This window comes from Pelodiscus sinensis, chromosome 17 (assembly GCF_049634645.1).
Source record: "Pelodiscus sinensis isolate JC-2024 chromosome 17, ASM4963464v1, whole genome shotgun sequence".
NCBI lineage: Eukaryota > Metazoa > Chordata > Testudines > Trionychidae > Pelodiscus > Pelodiscus sinensis.
The window spans coordinates 39,747,374-39,764,952 of record NC_134727.1 but is presented as its reverse complement, the minus strand read 5'-3'; the positions used below and the strand labels follow the sequence as shown (position 1 = coordinate 39,764,952).

The 17,579-nt window shown below is 46.7% G+C and overlaps 1 long non-coding RNA gene across 1 annotated transcript; it reads left to right on the top strand.

Annotated features, from left to right (window-relative positions):
- The first annotated feature begins 247 nt into the window (after positions 1-247).
- On the top strand, positions 248-4,480 carry LOC142818682 (uncharacterized). Its single transcript, XR_012896269.1, has 2 exons — positions 248-476; positions 4,185-4,480. It is a non-coding gene; the product is annotated as an uncharacterized LOC142818682 (long non-coding RNA).
- The last annotated feature ends 13,099 nt before the right edge of the window (positions 4,481-17,579 follow it).

Sequence of the window (17,579 nt, the reverse complement as noted above, 5' to 3'; positions counted from 1 at the left end):
TCCCATTCTCCTGGCACAACCAAACCCTGACTTTGCATTAAGTGATGATAAGAGGAAGCTGCCTACCAAAGGAGTTCTTGAACAAATAGACTCACAGATGGATGGACGGAGGGACAGACAGGCAAACAGACTCACAAACTCTCTCAAATATATAGTAGATGTAGGGTCTACCTATAAATATATAGAGAAAGTATATATTTATTACTGTATATATTCTATTGTGTATCAACTGGCATACACAGATTGTTTTGCAGTATGTGATAGTGTAGAAAATGGTATTGATTTCGCATACTACCGACAGATCCTTTCAATAGAAAATAGAATTCTGTGATGCCAGAGTCATTTGTCATTTTTGACCTTTGCAGACAGTTTTGAAAACTCTAAGTGACGTCATTATGATGGATTGAATGATATCAGTGTACCGGGAGAGAGAGAAGATTTCATGGCAGGAGGAAATTGGCTATGCCCCTTTTTTGGTTCGTTTTCAGATATTTTAATATTGGGGTTTTTTTTAAGTTGTGTAACATTTTGTATAGAGTGTTTAATTTGAGGGAGGCACAGGCATTGGTAGCTGGACTCCACTAAAACACGCTTTTGACCTTCCCTCCAGATCGGGCTGAAATGTTTTTGAATGGTGAAATTGTGACTCCATTTCGAAATCAGAATCTCAGTGAGAAACTTTGCAGATCACTTTCCTGCTCTGTAGACCTCATGACATTTTTCAAATCTCAAAAAAGATAGCGCAATTCTGATTTTAAGAATGAGAATAATGTATTTGTCTTTTGAATGAGTCTTGCCCTCCTAACCTGACACACACAACTCCTTCTTGTAAAAGACTTTGGAAAGTCATAGCCCTTCCCTAGGCCTCAGTTTTCCCTCCCATAAAATGGGGGTTTATTATACTTTCATTAATTTATTAAATGCTTTGAGGATTAGGAATAAAATGTGATATAAGAGGATTATTGATGAAGATGATGAGGATGTGGAGAAATTGGAGAAGGTGCAGAGAAGAGCAGCAAAAATTATGAAAGGTCTAGAAAACATGAGCTATGAGGGCAGACTGAAAGAATTGGGCTTGTTTACTTTGGAAAAGAGAAGACAGAGGAGACATGATAGCGGTTTTCAAGTACAGCCGATCCCCAAGTTGCGAACAGTCAACTTAAGATTGTTCGCAGTTACGACAGAAACTGTCGTAAATGGCAGACCCTGAGTTACAAACACGATCCACGCTTACGAACAGTGCGGTCGCATGTAACTCAATGGGGTCTGACTTCCGAAGAAACTGAGTTCCGACCAATTGCTTGGTCCGTAACCAGTTCATAAGTCGGAGAGAGGCTGTACCTAAAAGAGTATCACAGGGAGGAGGGGGAAAAATTGTTCTCCTTGGCCTCTGAGGATAGGACAAGAAGCAATGGGCTTAAACTGCAGCGAGGGAGGCTTAGGTTGTACATTAGGAAATACTTCTTAACTGTCGGGGTGATTAAACACTGGAATAAATTGCCTAGGGAGGTTGTGGAATCTCCATCTCTGGAGATATTGAAGAGCAGGTTGGACAGACACCTGTCAGGGATGATCTAGATGGTGCTTGGTCCTGCCATGAGGGCAGGGGACTGGACTTGATGACCCCTTGAGGTCCCTTCCAGTTTTAGTGTTCTATGAGTTATGATTCTATGATTAAACAAAATATATTGTCAATACAGGTTGAACCTCTCTGGTCCATCCGTGGTCTGGCATGATGTTAGTGAGCCAGATGTCCACTTATCATGGATGTGACCAATTTTCCCGCGGTCCCATAAAGTTTGTTTACAGCTACTAGTCTTGGCTCTCAGTGTCCTGTGCTGTTATTTAGCTCTAATTTACCCCTAAATATCTCTAACAGCCCAGTGTGCAATGGCAGTGTGATGATAATGCTGCTAGAAAATATTGACCTCCCATAGTCCGGGAAAGTCTCTGGTTTGGCACCGGTCAGGTCTCTATGGTGCTGAACTAAAGAGCTTCAACCTGTATTTATTTTCAATACATGTGTTTAATTTTAAGTGTGTAAATAATCCCCTCCTTATTCAGCAAAAGACTTAATTAAGGCTGTATCTCTAAACTGTGTGCTTGAATTAAGCCCATACTTAAATGCGGTACAGAAGCGAGCCTTTACATGAGAACTGTGGAGAGTTAAAGGGTGTTTTGAAACTGTATGGGAAATTAGCCTTCTTGTGAAGTCCATTACTCCATTAGGTGCGGTCTAATTCCCATTGATTCAAATGGAACAATTCCCATGAACGTTAGCAAGAGTTAGAGAAGGGCCCTTATAAACTTGAGAGGTGTTATAGCCGCAGGGAAATAACAGCCGTGTCCCGCTAGCAAAAGCAGCTTGTAGTAATACTTCAATAGACATAAGATCAATCCAAAAATCCAGCCAAAGACCCATCTACTCAAACAGCTTTCTTTCCCAACCTATAATCCTAATGCTTTGTATTGTCTCATGTTCGTTTACTAGCACAAGCATTCAAAAGCCTCTGAGAGTCAATTTCAAAGTACACATTTAACTGTAACATTCAACATTTGCACCAGCTCCATTAATTACACAAATGAGCCTTCCATGCAGGGAAAAGAAGCAATCCCACATACATTTATACAGCTAATCATTCCCACACAACTTCTGAAGTTCCAATATTTACAACAAACTGTCCACAGACTAGTCACGGAGGCAAAACAATGTAACTTCAAGTAACGGAGCACGCAGACTGGCAATGTACATTTAAAATAAAAAAACGATACACACTTTAAATAATTCAGTAGCACAACAGAATATTCAGCAGGGCTCATTAAGTTATTATTATATCCCTAGCCTCCAGCGCATTATTTACCAATAAATTGTATGTTGGAGGGGTATCCTATTTGTATCAATGCAGAACCATAACAAAGAATCTGCCAGAGTACTCGTTAAATCAAGACTGTCCAAACACAGATCCTTACTCCCACTGGAAGCGACATGGATTCAAGGTACTTTCTCCAAATTATGGGGAAAGTGTCTTATCTGGGCCACAGGAATTGGCAAACCTGCTTACATCTGCAGACACAGCTAAAGGGAATTTCACCAAATTGAAGTTTTTTATGGAAATTAAAAGGATAGAGAAGGATCCTAAATTTTACTCCAAATTCCGCTAAGTAAGCACTAGAGAATCTTTGTTTGATTTTTCTGTAATAAAAACACATCTATGTCAAATAATCATAGAATCATAGGGTATGTTTACACTGCAGAGGTTTTTTTGGAAAAATGGAAATTTCACTCCACGCTGCAATCGCGTTACTTTCAAAAAAAAATCAAAAGAACAGAGGGGGTTTTCCAGCATTGGTAAACCTCTTTCTATGAGCTATTTCAGAAAAAGGCGTGTGTGGATGGGGAAGAGGGAGTTCTTTCGAAAGAAGAGGAAAAAGCACACACGCCCTGTTGGCCACACCGTCCATAGTAATCACAGCTTACATGCGAGCCTAGCATCCATTCAGTGTTGAAGCTATCTTTTGAAAAAGCAGATCACTTTTTCAATGTGCTTTTGCAGTTTGGACACTCCCTTTCGGAAAAAGTTTTTTCGGAAGAGCTCTTCCAGAAAAGCTTCTTCCGAAAGAAGCCTGCAGTCTAGACATAGCCGTAGTCTCATAGACTCCTAGAACTGGAAGGGAACTCAAGAGGTCATCAAGTCCAGTCTCCTGCCCTCATGGAAGGACCAAGCATCAGCTAAATCTAGTCCAGTCATCTGAAGAAGTGGGCTGTGCCCACGAAAGCGCATGATCCCATCTACATGCTTTGTTAGTCTTTAAAGTGCTACCAGACTATTTGTTGTTTTTTAAGTTGATCCTGTACAGACTAACTCTCTGAAGCTTTCAATCATCCCTGATAGATGTCTATCTAACCTGCTCTTAAATACCACCAGTGATGGAGATTCCACAACCTCCCTAGGCAATTTATTCCACCCTGACAGGTAGGAAGTTTTTCTTAATGTCCAACCTAAACCTCCCTTGCTGCAGTTTAAGCCTATTGCTTCTTGGCCTATCATGAGAGACCAAGGAGAACAATTTTTCTCCCTCCTCCTTGTAACACTGTTTTAGGTACTTGAAAACTGAGACTCCGATAGCGAGGCTAACACTGCTTTCCTAGGCAGGCTTTAAAATCTCCATCTTTGTGTTCTTAGGAAAAGTTCTCGGCGCTGAAATGAATATGCAATGGAATCACACCAGAGTGGAACTTTTTAAAAAATGTTCAGAACATTTTGTGAGGTTGATCAACGAGGCTTTTTTTTTAAATACCCCACTCGGTTGCAGTGGCAGGTATTCACAAGTGACAATTATTTCAACATTAATTTGATGGCTTGCGACAGCCTCCGAAATGGGAGAGAATCGCCTGGAAGCTGGCATTTTGCATTGCACCACTCCGTCTATGGAGGAACTGTCATCGTCTGTTCAGTATGGTAAATGCGAGCTTCAGACAGTTTGCTAAAAAGTTATAATTTCTCCTAAGTGATTGAAGCTCCTAGACTCTCTCTCTCTCTTTCTCTTTTTTCTAGCGCTAGCACTGAGAGCCTGCCTTGATGACAGGCTGGTTGAACGCCGTTCTTGCCAAGATTAAGTAGTTGTCAGACAGATATCATTGGAGACTAAGGGCTTGCTTTTTGAAGTCAGTCTGAATTGCTAACTAATGGGGCGCTGGTATCTAAATGGGTCTCGATTCTTTTGTTTCCAGGGATTGACACTTCTGCAGTAACAAAGGGGCGTGCGCTCAGTGCGTTATACACCGTCGTGCGCCGGTCAACGCCACCGTGGTTAGTAGAAGATCAGAGCTAGAGATATCCCTTTCTCGTCTGCTTTACAAATGCAGAGAGCACCCAGAGCTGTTCTTTCTGGACCTCTCCAGCTTACAGGACCTCGCGATGCATAGCCAGCTGAGTGTGTCGATTTTTGGTCGGGGAGGCCAGCTCAGATCTTGTCTTTAGCTGGATGGATACTCAAGAAGACCTCGCTGCTTTCGATTCTTAAACATTGTTGTGCGCAGTGGTGGTGTAGCTGTGGAAATCCCAGGGTGTTAGAGAGGTGAAGTGGGGGACGTAATACCTGTTACCAGACCAAGCTTTGCATGGGAAGAGAGACCAGCTTGCAAGTGCGGTGCAAGCTGGTCTCTCCCACCAATAGAAGTTGGTCCAGCCAAGGCGATTACACCCCACCCACGTTGTCTGGTTTCGAAACAAGGGCATCAGAAATATTTTCTGCATTTATCGCCTGCTTTCAATCCTCCCCTCTAGTCTCACACACAGACAGGACAGCCCACAAAGAATGGGAGTAGCTGGGGCTGACAGGGCCGCGAGCCCAATGAACTCTTGACCAAACGCCGGCCTGAGACGAAGTACACCGACGCCTTCAGTGAGGAACCCAGGTTGTCACTGCCTGTGCCCCGGGCAAGTGACCAGCAGAGGAAGTGGCCTAGAGGGCATTCTCTTCCCGGTGGTATCCTGCAGGCCAGTAAACCTCTCAATGCTCACAGTTTGCCTGGGAGATTAAAAAATGACCAAGGTGGATCAGTATTTGTAGTGCGAACCCAGGAGCCAGGAGAGAGAACACTGTGAAAGATTTCACATCAGTCTCCTTTCTTAGCCTTAGCTACGTGTTTCCCATAATGCTTTACCTGTGGAGGGGAGAGGTCAACTGTTCCGAGACCACGGCAAGTTCTTGGGAGTTGTCCATCGTTAGAGGACAATGGCTTTTAATGAGAGGCTGCCATAGACATTGCAATCTGCAGAGTTAGAGGAAATCTAAGCAGCAGGAAGTGGCCGTGTACCAGCGAACATCAGGAGTATCAGAATAGACATACTGCGTCAGATTAATAGTTCATCACAGGCCAGGTCTACACTGTGGGAGAAGGTTGGCTTAAGGTACTCAATAAGTAACATAGCTGGAGTTGACATACCTTAAGCCAAACTTTGGCACGTTTTCCACAGGAGAAACAATTCCATCAACTTCTCTTACTCCTCACGACAGCAAGGAGTACTGGTGCCAACAGGGGCATCCTCAGTGTTTGATTTAGCAGGTCTTTACTAGACCCGCCAAATCAAACGCCTCAAGATTGGCCGCTGGAGTGTCAATCTTTCCCCAAGTCTAGATGTGGCCTAACCTAATACCCTGTCTCTGACAGTGGCCACTTCCTGATGTTTCAGAAGGAATGAATTAAATGGGGCATGTGGTTGCAGCCCTGACCATCTTGGCTAACAGCCATTGATGGACCTACTCTCCATGTGCATAGCTAATTCCTTTATGAACCCAGTTATAGTTTTGGCCTTTGCAACATCACCTCGCAAGGAGTTCCACAGGTCGGCTGTGCATTCTTTTCTATTTATCCATGGAATGGATGCCACCCATACTACAGCACTGCATGTGCCTATGATATTGACCTACCAATGTACACACAAGGATGGCAGAAAGGTTTAATCATTATTTCCTTTTAGCTGCCATCTTGCGTCTTGCGTTGGTGTCCCTTGCGTCTGTTTGTCGGTGGCTGGCAATGGGCAACAGGGGATTCCCTGTTCTGTTTACTCCCGCTGGGGCACCTGGTATTGGCCACTGTTGATGGACAGGATCCTGCGCTAGATACTGGTCTGACCCAGTGTGGCCGTTCTTATGTTATGTTCTTATGAGCCTGCAGGATCAAACTCTTAGTCCTCGGCTTCTCTACTGAGCTTGCCTGGATTCCCGGTGGCAACAGTTGCTGTATTCGCCGGTTCTTGGCAAGAAGGCTGTGTCCGTTTCTCGCCGATGTGGGCCTCGCCAGGGCTGTCCTTGCCTGCATCACATTGCAGGTGGCTTGCTCCAGTGCTCTCTGCATGGGGGCTGGATTTGGGAGCCAGAGCCTGTGCAGACTGCAGCACGCGGCTTGTTACGAGGTGGTTCCCGCAGAGAGGACATTACATCAGCGCTCCCTGACCTCTGCTGGCTGGATTCCAGGGACAACGTAAGGCGTTGGCACTGACCTCCGACGCCCTAAGTGGTTTGGCTCCTGGTTACCTAAGCAACCAACCTTCTCCTGATGTGGCAATGCAGCAGATGCGACCAACCGAGCTGCGCCATGTGATTTCCATGGGAGGCGGAGGGACGACATCTGCAGGACATTTTCAGTGGGAGTTTGTAGACTTTAAAACTTACTGTTCTCCTGTGACACACTGGACGCCAGGCACGGTGTTCAGAGGAAGCACCGAGTCCCTGTGTGCTCCCAATGCTTTTCTGAGACAGGGGATTTCTCGGAACAGGTTGTTGTGGGCTGCGGCATTGTCAGGCTTTGTTTCCGGAGGTCAAAATCTTTGCGTTTTAATTTCTGCAAAGGGCCCCTGGCGTGCGGGCTGAGTGCTTTGTATATGCAAAGAAAGGAGCCAGTCGGGACGTGCGTGTTTGTGTTTTGTGATATAGACACATGCCCAGAAAAGAATTGGATTTTCAATAGGTTAGTGAGCAGGTTATTGGGTTCTTGAAGCTCTTAGAATTAGGTCAGAGGCTATGTCAAACTACTGCAGACATGGGCTGTATTCAAACCTGTGCGCGCTGACTCAGTTTACCTGTGTTCAGGAATTCATCAGAAGTCACCCATTCCTCCATCACAGACGAGCTTGTCCCTCGTTTTTACTCCCTACCACCTGAAATCGGAAGCCAACACCCTGCTACATTCTGTGCTGCCGGTATCAGCGTCTCTAAACTCTGAAATCCAGATGCTATTTTCTAAATGCATGAACTAAATTCTCCATACAAATGGTCCTAAATGGTAACGCGTTCCATCTGATGTCCAGGATTGGGTTTTGACTCCACTGAAATTGATTCTGCTTTACCATATATTTACAGCAGATTAACTCTCCTTTCTGTAGCTTGTTATGCTTTGTTAGCTGGCACCTAAAGCTCTTTTATCTCCTCTGATATGGTAATGTACATTTAGTGCATGGGCCACACACTGATCTCCTGTGTAGTTCCCAAGGAACGGTACTGATTTCAGTGGACACAGATGAAACAAAACACAAATCCGCCTTGGAGACTGACTATGCATATGGCGATATATACATGTGTGCACATATATACACCCTCATGCACACACACATGCGTGGAAGAAGGCGAGGAAACCAGAAGACCTATTCTACACTTGCAAGGTCAGGCCAAGGTGCGCCTGCATTTTGGTGAAAATCAACAGTGATTTTTTCAGTAGTACGGGCCAAAATCCAGAGCTAGTACTAAGGGTCTCCAACCTGGACAAACCAATCCTGCAAACCAGGCTGCCTCTCCCGATAGCTTCTCTAGACAAAGGGAGCAGCTGTTTTCCCAGGCCTTTGCCGAATGATTCCAGCAGATTAAAATATACATGTATATATTTATGCAGACAAGGAGGAGGGAAAAGGCGACTTCTAGTCAGCGCCTAAATTTCCTGCCTCCAAAGCACAGCTGGATAGCAGGAATTATAACAGAAAACAGCCGCACAATTAGCTGGAGTTCTGTAGCCGTCTGCAACAGACTGCTTGCTCCTGTCTCTCGATAGGTGGTCTCCCAGTTCATCAGTTCATAAATAAGTAATTTGAAATGTGTTCCTGGGGGAAATTTTCCTCCTTCTCTCCTGAACAGACTGTACTCATCAGTTTTCCTGTTCTCCAGGTACCTGGCGTTCTCATTTATAATGGCCAGAGGAACTGTGCTGTTCTAATTCTTGCTTCATTACATCTCCTAATGCTTGTTTTCAACAGCTTCACAACTCTGCATTTCTTTATATATTGATAAAAAAAACTCTTTGCATATATTATTTATTGGCACTTTCATGTTAGCTTTACTGCTGATTTAAATGGAATATTTTTACATAGAAAGTAAGACTGAAGTTGCATTCTGGTTTCCGGGTTAGAGGTTTTGGTCTGAATTATGAAAAGAGAGAGAGAGAGAGAGACAGAGAGACAGAGAGAGAGAACATCGTCCCTGGTCATTAAGGGCACATTTTGCACAATGAGGAAAACACAGAGGCTAGGCCACATGTATATGGAGCTGGATGAGAAAATCTCTGGTCACTTCGGGTACGTCTACATTGCAGGATTATTTAAGAAAAAGTTATTCCGGAAGACATTTTCCAGAATAGCTTATTTTGAAATAGAGCGTCCACACTACAGGGAAGCCTCAAAATTAGTCCGTGGCAGGTTCCCCTAATGTGGATGCGCTATCTCAATTTAGAGACCCAGGAGGCACTGGGGAGGAATAACTTAGAATGGCCGTGGGAAGGAGCAATTTCAACACAGCAGCAGTGGAGTGTCCACACACATCCTCTTCCGAAAGAGCTTTTTCGGAAGTGGAGTTATTCCTCATGGAATGAGGTTTACCAACGTCGGAAAAAGCCCTCCGTTATTTCGATTTTCTTTCAAAATAATATAATTGCTGTGTGGACGCTAGTATTATTTTTCCGGAATAACGGTTGTTATTCCAGAAAAACGGTGCAGTGTAGACGTTCCAGAGAGAAAGAGAGAAAATAATTGGAATCCTGTGCTTTTTCATCTGACAGCAGATTGACTTGCATTCACCTCAACGGGCTTAGGATCAGGACATATCTGGCTGGTTTGGAATCAGCGATGGCTGAAAGCTGAGACGTGGAGAACTGTCCACCTAATGGAGATTTAGGAACATGACCCTCCAAACACCTAATGAAGAACAACCCAGAAACGGTTAAATGTTGCGCTTTGCAACATCAGGAGAAATCCAGACCAATTCTACTGCCTGGATAATTGGGCCATAAATGTCAGTAACAACTGACAGCCTTTATCAAAAGAAGTTGGGGGCTTTTCTCTGAAAAAGAGATTTTTCACCTTAAAATAGAAACTAGTAGAAGGGAATCCGGACAAAATTTGACTCATCGTTTTCTTACAGCTCTGTAAGTTAGCGGCATTACAGATTTTTTTTAAAAATAACATGTTACTGGGCTTTTATCTTTTAAAAATCAGCAGCCCGGTATTTATGCACAACCCGCAATAACAAATCACTCCTTGTGTTTGATGAAGGCAAACACATGCAATTAAAGGGAAAGAATTCAAATCTAGTCCTGCTTTTCTCTCTCAGACAAAGCTCCCGGTGTAGTCAATGTAGTATTGTTAACTTCAAACATTCAGATCTTATGAGTCGGACTCCTAAAACGTATGACAGGGGCTTAAAATACAGGAGATTTTTTTTAAATGACAGTATGTTTTGGGGTTCTGATTATTTGCCTTCAGGTATTTTAGTCTTTCGGGTGCACCCAGGTGACATTTGCCAGCTTTACTGCAACCACCAAAAGTTAGAAACGTATGTTTTGTTTATCCATGAAAGCTGAGTGTCTTGTGTATTCACGTGACGCCTGGAACCAGGGGTTAGTCTGAGACTCTGGTGAAAATCACGAGAATTGGATGCAATGGAAGTGTTGGTTGCAGGGGCAGAAATTCCAAATGGAAATTTCCAGAGGAAGTTAAAACAATTAAATGGGGTAGGAGAGAGGGGGAGATTTTTTTAACTCTCTGGAAAACACTGTGATTAAAATATTCTCTTTTAAGGCCAGGTTTCTCAAAGGGGAAAAGGAAGCTACTGAACTTCTGTGCCTTAATTATTCGCTGGTTAGCTAAATTGTTGCAGCCCATGGTTCTCTTTTAAGGCCAGGTTTCTCAAAGGGGCTACTGAATTTCAGTGCCTTAATTATTTGCTAGTTAGCTACATTGTTTATCACCCACAATTTGGGGTCCAATTGTTCAAAGCAACTCAGCTCCCTTTTAGGCACCTCCATGACGTGGCTACCACTGAATGTTCACTGTGCTTTTGAAAAATCTGACTTTTAATAGGCAAAGAAAATACAATAATACACATGACGCTTGCTAGGAAAATAAACTCGCCACACAGGCTAGAGAGAAAGGCGCATCGTAAACGGAGGGAAGAAAGTCTTGCAAAACTAAATCAAAATCTACTCGGACCCTTTCCCTAAAAGGCATGAGTGAGAGCGAGAGGCACTATTATTTTATTTGATGGAAAAAACAGGGCTCTATAGACATGCTCCTCATTGGAGTCACTTATTTTCGGGGTTCTCAGTAGTTTTTAATGGGAGAATTCAATCAAGGCACATGGGGACTTTGTCCAAGAGCGAGTGTGCATCTCAGCATCATTTGGACCACCTGACTCTAATCACAGGGAGAGCTGGCAAGGAAAAAAGGCTCGCTTACACACACACACACACACACACACACACACACAGCCCCTGACTCATTATGCATCTGCTCTCTCATGTCCATGCATGCTGCTACCCTCTCTCCCCCCGCTAGCACATGATGGGGAAGGCTGCAGCAAGGCGGAAGGAAGGAGAAATGTCGAAGGGGTTACTTTGCTTCAGGACTCCCTTATCTTCAAGTCCTCCTCCAAAGAGGAAATGAGTCGATTTGCATTTCCCGACTGAGGCATGCAGAGTGGCGGAGGAATGTTGCTTGTTACATTATACTGTATTCGCAGGTTTGCCCTAGGCCCCCTCGCAGGCTGCAGCAGCTCTGAAAACACCTGTATGCGTCCCATTTAAATACACGCTCCAGACAGATCTTCCTGGGGGCTTTCAAAAGCAAGAGACTAATATTTCCCCTCGCTCGCCCGTCTCTCCTTATTTCACATGCCCCAGGCAGGAATTAACCATTGGACGCCCCCATTTTCTTTCCTCCCGGGGCAGTTTTGCCCTGGTGAAACTTTTGCTTTGCTTCCGGCGCTGCATGTGCCAAGGGGCAGCTTCCCCTTTGGGATTGCAGGCAGGATTTTTGGAGATGGAATTGCCCCGGCCCAAACTCAGCGCCGCTAATGCAAGGCTCACACCCTACGGAGCTGGTTTGTGGCCACGGGCGCCAGGTTTGGAACCGTCCGGTGATGCCCAGAAGGGGTCCATAGGACAGACTAGGGCAACTGTCCCGGGTCCTGTGCTATGCGGGGGGGGGGGGCCGTGCTAGAGAGGGACGCATGGAGCAGGGTGGCCAGTGGGTCAGTGGGGGGCTGGCACCCACAGCAGTGACAGACCCAGACCTGGCCAGTTCCTGGCATCGCTCAAGGGAGCAGGGAGGAAGCTGGAAAGAGGCAGGGTGGAGGCAGGGGCCTCAGGGAAGAGGGGGAAGGAAAGGGTGGAGCAGGGACAGGAGAGGACAGAGGTCTAGCAGTGGTAGGAAGAGAGAGCTGAGGGGCTGGGAGGATGGCTTGGAGTGAGGGTGGAGTGGAGCACCAGACCCCCCACTAACCCTTCAGGCTGCCTGGGGGCCCAAGATGTTCCCCCTGAAGCACGGAACCCCCCAAAATGTGAGGCCAGCTGGGATTCCCCAGGCTCTCCTATGGACACGATGGCTCAGAAAATATAAGCCCAGACACCATTCTGGGAGGCATTGACAGGAGTGTGGTGAGCAAGACACCAGAAGTCATTCTTCCGTTCTACTCTGCGCTGGTTAGGCCTCAGCTGGAGGATTGTGTCCAGTTCTGGGCACCACGTTTCAGGAAAGATGGGGAGAAATTGGAGAAGGTCCAGAGAAGAGCAACAAAAATGATGAAAGGTCTAGAGAACATGAGCTAGGAGGGAAGGCTGAAGGAACTGGGCTTGTTTACTTTGGAAGAGAGAAGACTGAGAGGGGACAGGAGAGCAGTTTTCAAGTTTCTAAAAGGGTGTTACAAAAAGGAAGGAGAAAAATTGTTCACCGTGACCTCTGAGGATAGAACAAGGAGCAATGGGCTTCCACTGCAGCGAGGGAGGCTTAGGTTGGACAGTAGGAAAAACTTCCTACCTGTCAGGGTGGTGAAACACTGGAATAAATTGCCCAAGGAGGTTGTGGAATCTCCATCTCTGGAGATATTGAAGAGCAGGTTAGACAGACACCTGCCAGGGATGATCTAGATCCTGCCATGAGGGCAGGGGACTGGACTTGACGATCTCCCGAGGTCCCTTCCAGTTCTACTGTTCTATGATTGGTGAAGCCGGCCCCACGGTCCTGAATATCGGGGAGCGGGCACCACAGGCCCATATCTCTTACCACCCATTTGTGGCAAAAGTCGGCCCTACTGCTGGTTAAATGACAGCCATCGCCTGCCACTAGTGGCAGGTGCAAATCCATCCATACACAAAATAGGACGGCTGACCCAAGCACCTTTAAACCCCACCCTGCTGAGGGGCGATTTCCCCGATACACGTTGCCAGGGCAGAGCCTGCGCGTGCGTTGCTGGGAACCAGGAGTTCTCAAGTTCTCACATAAGCCCTGCCACCGATTCTGTGCAACCTTGGGCAATTCTATGAGACCAATGGCTCAGATCCCATTGGCGTGTAACTGGGGTGATTCTATTTACTGTTGAGGACTCTTGTGCGGCTCAATTAGACAGTGTCTGCAAAGGACTATGAATTAGTATTGTCATTTGCTTAACGTACGGGGGGAGTGGGTTATTTTCACAGCGTGTGTGCACGCGCATGCACAAGTGTTTCACGTAGAGACTACTCGATTCTGGTGTCTGGCCTCCTTAAAAAAGCACCTGAAGGAACGGCAGGAATGTGGCAGGCCCAAAAGGCAAATTAGTTCCCGCTGGTATCTGCAGGCGATTGTTGGGTGCTGTGTTACACAGTGGCCAGTGAAAAGGAAATGTTTGTGGGGTAACACAAAGATGCCCCTCCCTCTGCCGCACGACAGTAGAGCACTTTCATTAAGAATAGTGAGGAATTTTCCAGTGTATTCAGTAATTTCCCACCCTCTCCTCCTAAGTGATGATTTCATGTGTAACTGGCAGGAGATGAAATTTCTACATATTTGAGTTTCTCTCTCTGTGTCTCTCTCTCTCTCTTTCCCTCCCTTCTCTCCCCACCTCCACTCTCTCTTTTCCAGTCCCCAGATAGAAACAGTAATTCCTCCTATATAAAAATGGGGGGTGGGAACATTTTCCTTTCGTTTCGAGCCTATAACATAGTTGCGCAGGCTAATTATAAAATAATGTGTAAGCCTTTGGGATTGAGACAGAAGGTTACGAAAAATGCTTTAAAAGTCCCAGCGCTGCAATAGAAGAATTTGATTAACTGAAACAAAGCAGGGCTTGGGAAAAAGTTTCGAAAACAAAGTATGCCAAGTCTGTTCTTTTAAACTTATTTCCGCGTCTGCTGCGTGTCACCCTTTCGGTGATGCACGGGGAGCCTCCCACACACCTCAGTGAACAATATCATTAAACGTTTCCTTTCCTTCCTAGCCTTTCGGTGCTGAAACACACAAAGGGGGCACGGATTTGTTCCCCGTGCTCGGGTGTTGGTGTGGTGAGGAGTAGTTCCTTACCCCCGGAGGATAAGTCTCTAAGTAAACTGGGCTGTTTAAAAAGACTCTTTGACATCATGGGCATGACTAGACTACATGCCTCTGCCGACAGAGGCATGTAAAATAGGCTACCCGACATAGTCAATGAAGTGGGGATTTAAATATCCCCGGCTTCATTAAAATAAAAATGGCCGCCGTGCTGTGCCGGCTCAGCTGTTTGTCGGCACAGCTTGCGAGTCAAGACGCGGATCGGTTGACAGGGGAAGCCTTTGTCGACCGCTCCTGTAAACCTCGTTTCATGAGGCATAAGGGAGCGGTCGACAAAGACTTCCCTTGTCGACCGATCTGTGTGTTGACTGCCGTGTTGTGCCAACAATCAGCCAAGCGGGCACAGGGCAGTGGCCATTTTTATTTTCATGAAGCCAGGGATATTTAAATCCCTGCTTCATTGACTATGTCAGGTAGCCTATTTTACATGCCTCTGTCGGCAGAGGCATGTAGTCTAGACATACCCCATGACACTAGGAGATAGGCCATGCCTGTAAGTTTGGAGGGGCCAGGGGAGCAGAGGGACGATTCTGTCTACACTAGGGCTGTGGCTACATTGGCACGATCTTGCTCCAAAGTGGCCGCTTTTGTGCAAAAACATGCTGCCTGTCTACACTGGCGGGAAGTTCTTGCGCAAGAACACTGACATTCTAATGTGTGAAATCAGGGCTTCTTGCACAAGAACTCTGATGCTCCCGCTCAGGAATAAGCCCTCTTGCACAACTGTTCTTGCACAAGAGGCCAGTGTAGACAGGCAACATGAATTTCTTGCGCAAGAAAGCCCGATGGTTAAAATGGCCATCGGAGCTTTCTTGCGCAAGAGAGCATCTACACTGGCACGGATGCTCTTGCACAAAAGCACATCTCTTGCTCAAAGGCACATGCCAGTGTAGACGCTCTCTTGCGCAAACACTTTAACGCAAGAACTCTTGCGTTAAAGAGTATTTGCGCAAGATCATGCCAATGTAGACGTAGCCTAGGAGAATATTTTGAATTTACTCAAAAAAACCAACAAATGGTCTGATAGCACTTTATAGACTAACGAAACATATAGATGGTGTCATGAGCTTTCGTAGGCACAGCCCACTTCTTCAGATGACTGGAGTTATGAAGAAGAAGAAGAAGTGGGCTATAAAGTGCTACTAGACCATTTGTTGTTTTTTCTGAAGCAGACTAACTCGGCTAGCCCCTGAAGCCCTTGAATTTACTCAGTTCAACTTCTGGGCCCCTGATTTTACAAATTTGACCTTCCATGTTCTCGCTCCGGGGAAGCATCGAATGCAGTCTGAAGCAGGCTCTGTCAATGTGCTACCTCAGACTCAGAGCCCCAGGAAGTCCTCTGGGGAATTGTGGAAGGCCTCCCGGAGCCCGATTAGTTCAAATTAGCCGCACCGGAGCGTCCACACCAATGTTAATTTGGATTTACAAGTTTGGGAGGAGCGTTACTCCTCATGAAAAGCACAACTAGAGAGTTCCAATTCCACGGCCCTTATTCCGGAATAATGGGCTTGGTAGTGTGGACCCGCCACTTACAAATTTGAGCTTGGTGGGGGGGAGGGGTATTTTGGACTAAAGTCCTCGTGTAGACCAGGCCTATGGGGCTAACAGATCTGGACCAGGGCCATATCTGACAGGCCCGACCAGGCAGACAGGAACGCTGACAGATGTAGCCTTTACCACAGCGCAAAAGAGACTCACCGCAGCGTCCCACCAACATGAGTGCCTCCATGTATGACCAGCTGGATGACACGCTGCAGCTGGCAGAGACCGGCTGGGCTTTGGGGGGAGGATAACACAACTCCTGGGAGAGTGAGCGTCCTTCCAGCAGCCCCCCACCCCAAAAGCCAGTGGCTGCAGGGAGAATGTCGGGTTTGCAGCGAGCTCAGGCACAGTGCAGGGGACAAGCTATAACCGTTACCTTCAGCAACTGCAGCCCAGAGGAGTGGGGCCCTGGAGCACAAAGCCAAGATAGAGGAGAGGCCTTTCTATGTCTTGCCATGGGGAACAGTAGCAGCTGCTTGTAGTTCTGCGTCCTGAGCCAGCGAGGTGTCAGAAGTGTTGCTGGGTCCCCTCCTCTCACCCTGCTCCTCAGAGGGGGGCCCCATGGGTGTCCTCTCCACATGCTGTGGAAAGCCAAAACGTCATCCCTGAGAGCACCTGGGTGGGTGGGTTCGAGACCAAGCCGTGAGGGGTGGGAAAGGCACCTTGAGCAGAGGAAGGGCGGTGAAATGCCCCACCGCCCTCACCCCCAAATCTTTGCTTGAAAACATCCTTCTTCGGGAAAACTGGCGGTGCGAGACCGCGTGTCCTACAGTCGAGCTTTCGTGCGGCAGGCAGGTTGAGCAGAGGGTAAATCCAGTGGGAACGAGAGATTTGTCAGGACAGTCATTTAAAACAGGTGCCCGCCGGAGCATTCTTGAGTGGGGTGCAAATGGGAGTGGGATGGGGGTTGGGTTTGTAGCCATTTCCGCAAACATAGCACCCCAAGGCTGGAAGAGCCCTCAGGAGTCATCGAGTGCAGCCCCCTGTCCAAAGCAGGACCGATCCCAACTCAATCAGCCCAGCCAGGGTTGTGTCAAGCCGGGACTTAAACACCTCTAGGAACAGAGATTCCACCCCCTCCCTAGGGAACCCAGCCCAGCACTTTCCCACCTGCCTAGGGAAATAGTTTGTCCTAATATCTAACCTCGACCTCCCCCACTGCAATATGAGCCCATTGCTCCTTGTTCCACCACCTGCCCCCACTGAGAACAGCCTCTCTCCATCCTCTTTGGAACCTCCCCTCAGGAAGTTGAAGGCTGCTCTCAAATCCCCCCCACCCCTCGCTCTTCTCTTCTGCAGACTAAACAAGCCCAAATCCCTCAGCCTCTCCTTGTAAATTCATGCCACCACTCAGTAGGGGGCCCCCTGTTATGGCAAGAAGCTCTGTGCATAGCTTACAATCCCCTGGCTTTTTAAAAGCATCTCTTTCCAATATACCCACTGAACTGCTTCTCAGAGGCTGGCTAGCGAGCGAGACGATTTTATGTGGATTGGGTCTGAAGGACGTGTCCGAAGCTGGTTTTAAGTTTGGTGGATTTTTTTTCCAAGGAAGTTCAATGGGAGAAATCATCAGGTGATGAGCGGGAAAGTGCGTCGCGCTGTCTGGGGTGGTCCGTGACCATGAGTGGCAGTCTAAGGGCAGCCAGACATGCCCAGCCAAATCCCCAAACCAGTCACAGGATCAATTGT